Raw genomic sequence first — 5,101 nt, forward strand, 5'->3', positions numbered from 1 at the left:
GTTCAACGACAATAAAGATCATTCTGAGATTTTTTTTTGAACTGTTGTTTTTGTCATGAGTGCTTTCAAAGAGAACACAAACATTACGCGTCGAAAAAGTGATTTTTTTTCATAATGAAGCCAATTTTTCTGAGCTTCCACATCATGGATAAAGATATCAAACAATCACGTTGTGAGGAATATTAAAACATTAAAACACCATGACACTGACGTAGCGGTTGAACCTTTCGAAAATTCACACCCCTGCCAGGCATGGCGCCTCACGTAACCTCACGTAACCTCACGTAACCTTCTCCACACTCTGAGAGTTTTGTCACTGCAGCTTCGTGAACTCAGTTTGAACAAAACGTAATTGATATTGACGGCAGCAGCTTCATGTGAAGGAGCTCTGACGCACACGATCATCGAGGCGCTCTGTCCGATATGAAAACATCACGTTCACTAAAGTCTGTCAACATCACGTCCGAATCACAAGAACACCACTGATGACATCACTGATGACATCGCTGTCTCTTCATACACAGACTGAACTCTGGACGACCGAATGTCAGGATATAACATATCAGATTTTATACAACGTACAACATGAATACAGACCTCCAGCTCATGTTAAATAATTGAAAAATAATTGAAATAATTGAACAATGTAAACCTAATCAAAGAACTGGTGAGAAATTCCCAGGTATCCCAACAGGTCAGCCTGAGAGAGACTCAGTCATCACGTCTCCCAGCAGGACGTCTGACATCTGATTTACATCTTTACATTTCTGCTCACAGGAGGGAAATAAGATCAACCCGGCTTTAAAACAAAGCAAAGAAACTTTTACAGATCAGAAACATCAAAAGACTCAGTTTTAGAAGGTGAATGGGAGGTGTTATAGTTCCCAGCATGCAACAGGGTTCATGTTCAGGTCTTTTTATCGCAGCAGATTCCTGCACGTCAGTCGACCGTTTCACAAACATCCTCTTAACTCTGCTCACGCTGCTTCCCACATTCAACCCATTAGAGTCCCAGTTAGAGTCCCAGTTACAGTCCCTGTTCAGTCCCAGTACAGTCCCAGTAACAGACCCAGTTACAGTCCCAGTACAGTCCCAGTAACAGACCCAGTTACAGTCCCAGCACAGTCCCAGTACAGTCCCAGTAACAGACCCAGTTACAGTCCCAGTAACAGACCCAGTTACAGTCCCAGTACAGTCCCAGTAACAGACCCAGTTACAGTCCCAGTACAGTCCCAGTAACAGACCCAGTTACAGTCCCAGTACAGTCCCAGTAACAGACCCAGTAACAGACCCAGTTACAGTCCCAGTAATAGACCCAGTTACAGTCCCAGTAATAGACCCAGTTACAGTCCCAGTAACAGACCCAGTTACAGTCCCAGTACAGTCCCAGTAACAGACCCAGTTACAGTCCCAGTAACAGTCCCAGTACAGTACAGTACATAATTTTTATAAATCTCAGGGAAATGTATTAACAATGCTAGACATCTCAGTTCTGCTCTCTAATGGGGCGTACCCACCAAACGCGATAAAAATTATTTCATTGCGCCTCAAATGAAATCGCGTCGCGCCAGACGCTCCAGTTTTGACGCTCGTACAAAAACCCCAAAATGGGACTGGACGCGCGACGAAATCGCGCCGCGCGTCGAGTCCGCCCAAACAACAACATTTCTTCCGCCATTTCATTCTCTCGTTGACGATCGCGGCACTGCACCTGCTCTGGAGAAGTTCCCAGCGTCGTCTGCGGGCTAGGCGCCGACGTCGGTTCTGGGTGCATGCTACCCTACGGAGGCGGCGTGAGCTCGGCGAGTTCCACCGTCTCCTGCAACAAGGGACAGGAACTGTCGTACAGCTCTGGGTGAGCGGTGACGGCGATGATAAGCTGCTCCTCCATTGTTTCTGGCGGTTTGATTAGATTTTGCGAGGGAACACCAGGACGTCCATACGTCAGCACGTCGATGACGATCTCAACGCTGATAGGCTGTCGCGGCGCGTCTTCACCGCACGACGCCCGCAAAAGTTCAATTATTTCAACTCGGCGTTGACGCGAGGCGTTGGACGCGACGTGAATTTCGCGTCAACGCGACGCTAATTTCAAGGCTTAACGCGCCGCAATTTCGCAACGCGCGCAATCGCAATCGGCCCATCGCATCGCCCGGCAAAATGAGGCGTCAAATCGCGTCTTTGCATTGACTTTGTATGTAATCTTGAGGCGCGATCATTTTTAATCGCGTTTGGTGGGTACGCACCGTAAGAATCACTGCCTTTCTCCTTTGTAGGGTAGAACACGCTAAAACACGAAAATGCTAGCCCGTCTTCACATATTTAGGGAAAATATTTTTGCTAAAATTTATAAAAGTGATTTATCTGAATGTAGCGAGTGTTTTATGATCGTCGAAAACAATATTTCCCTCTCAAAATGACAGAGTGTCCCATCTTGACAATAAAAGCATGTCCCATTTTAACAGTAGACAACTGTTAAAATGGGACCCTATCAAAATAAGCATTTCACAAAAAGGGGAAAGGATTTTGGAACTGATTCACTGTAATTTTGACACACAATTATATACCATCACAAAATAACTTGGAATGGAAACGTGTGTGTGTGTTTTAGAGTTTTATGTCAGAACGTTATGTCACGTCAGTTACCGACGTGATTCTTGTACCAGGTGTCCCTGCATGTGAAGCCACGCCTACAAATATGACATCATATCCTGGTGACCTTTTTTTCCTGATCATATACCTGTCAAGCAATGCATAGACACTGGTATTGGGCTATTTTGTGTATTCCTTGAAAACATAATTCATTTCAAAGCTTAACTGTCCCACTTTGACAATACTCACTATACATTTATAAATGTTAAAATTACATTTGTAAAAACAGATTAAAGAATTGTTATCAATGGCAGCACCTTTTTATCAGGTCATTCCACTGTTTCTATTTTATTTTTAATTAAAAAAACCCCCAACTTATTTTCAGTTCATTTCTTCTTTGTTCAATTTCTTGCTTATTTTTGGGTCATTTCTTCTTTTGTTGCTCATTGAAATCTTCCCCTGTTCAAAGGGTTAAATAAAGATAGAAATAAACATTTAAATAAAAACATAAACAGATCTTTCCAAAGAAATATAAAAGTAAATGCTGTTTGAGGGTTGATGAGGTCAGAGTGATATTTTAAAATAAATGTACTCTTCAGAAATGAACTCAGAGGCTTTTACACTTCCGGGTATTGATCAGGTGATATTGATGACGTTATTGATGACCGATTGATTTCAGAGTTGATGTCAGCAGGAAAATGAAGCAGCCAGAAGAAAACTCAGAGTCTGTTTTTCAGCTGTTGGTTTTAAACCTGTTTGGTGGATCGATAGGAAATGGATCGATCTGATTGGAAACAGCCGGTCGTTTGTTTTGTTTGTGTCGGAGAGGCGCGTGAACCGGCGCGAGCCGCGTGGAGGGCTCTGGCCCCGCCCACCGGAGACCGCGGGTGCGTTTGATTAAACAAACAAACAAACAACAACAAAAAACAGAAAACATACATTTAAACAAACGGAAATTAAAAAAACAGGAGCGAAGAGCGACTCACCTCCTGCTCTGGTTCTCCTCCCGTGTTTCTCCTCCCGTGGCTCTCCTCCCGTGTTTCTCCTCCCGTGGCTCTCCTCCCGTGTTTCTCCTCCCGTGGCTCTCCTCCCGTGGCTCTCCTCCCGTGGCTCTCCTCCCGTGTTTCTCCTCCCGTGTTTCTCCTCCCGTGGCTCTCCTCCCGTGTTTCTCCTCCCGTGGCTCTCCTCCCGTGTTTCTCCTCCCGTGTTTCTCCTCCCGTGGCTCTCCTCCCGTGTTTCTCCTCCCGTGGCTCTCCTCCCGTGTTTCTCCTCCCGTGGCTCTCCTCCCGTGGCTCTCCTCCCGTGGCTCTCCTCCCGTGTTTCTCCTCCCGTGGCTCTCCTCCCGTGGCTCTCCTCCCGTGGTTCTCCTCTGACTCTGAGGAGTTTCTGTGTCCAACAGCAGTTTCCTTCACCTGAATAATCACTGCATTCATCAGCGGGACTCCTCCTCTTCTTCCTCCTGCTGCTTTCTGGTTTAACAGCTCCTCCTCCTCCTCCGCCTCCTGCTCAGTGTGTTAGTTGAGCTCCGGTGGCGGAGACACCGCGCTGCAGCTGCAGGAGGAGGAACAGGGGCGGACTCACTGACTCTGGACCCTTTAGGGCCCCCACCACCGCAGATCCTGTTGTCAACCAACCCAGCCAGCAGGGAACGTTTCCACAACATCGTCTAACGTTACCTACAAGCCACAATGTTTTAAAAAAGAAAACATTTGAATCTAATGTTCAAAGAACGTTTTAAGGATGTTTATCGTTTAAAATAATGTTCCTGTGAGGTTAAATGTTGACTGCATTGTTACAGCAGCTAAGAGGTACAGGAAAAGCAACAAAAGAAAAAAAAAATAGAATAATAAAAAAACAAGATGCAAAAATAGTAACATGAAGTTACATGTGCCAACAACTCAAAGGTCTAGAAAAAAAAAAAAATATATATATATATATATATGTGTGTATATATATACACACACATAAATATGCATAAACAAAATATTTACTCCAATTGCACATGGGTATATACCCATGTTATTTATGACATCTATCGCTCGTCTGTCCGTCCTGAAGAGGGATCCCTCATCATCCTCTGCCGCTCTTCCTGAGGTTTCTTCCTCATTTTCCTTCGTTTCAGGAGTTCTTTTTGGGAGTTGTTCCTCGGGTGATGTGAGGGTCTGAGGGCAGAGGGAGGGTGCCTGCTGTAAAGCCCTCTGAGGCAAACCATGTTTGTGATAATGGGCTCTATAAATAAAATTGACTTAACTTGACCTGAGATATCAGTTTATTCTTTCAACACAACCAACCAGCTTGAAACCCACCACACGTGAGCTCAGACCGAGAACAGGGTGTCCTCTCGTCCTTCATGTCACCGTCACACTCACACCTGGAGCAGCAGGAGGAGAGGGGGGACACCTGGCCTGATGACCGCTCACAGCGGCGTTTTTTACTCTGAAGAGCAGGCATAGGAATACAGGACAATATATTTCCTCCTTGTACCCAAGCTATCTAAATAAGTTGCTAA

General features: G+C 45.2%; 1 protein-coding gene across 2 annotated transcripts in view; it reads right to left on the reverse strand.

The window, feature by feature from the left end:
* mylka (myosin, light chain kinase a) overlaps positions 1 to 3,729 on the reverse strand; it is a 69,262-nt gene extending 65,533 nt beyond the window's left edge. For both annotated transcript variants that reach the window (XM_088083829.1, XM_088083828.1), the window contains exon 1: positions 3,579 to 3,729. The gene's annotated coding sequence lies outside the window, so the exon portion shown is untranslated. The remainder of the gene's footprint in view (positions 1 to 3,578) is intronic.
* Positions 3,730 to 5,101: the final 1,372 nt, after the last annotated feature.

The sequence above is a fragment of the Plectropomus leopardus genome, chromosome 10 (assembly GCF_026936395.1).
Source record: "Plectropomus leopardus strain MGB_pleo_1.0 chromosome 10, ASM2693639v1, whole genome shotgun sequence".
Lineage (NCBI taxonomy): Eukaryota > Metazoa > Chordata > Actinopteri > Perciformes > Serranidae > Plectropomus > Plectropomus leopardus.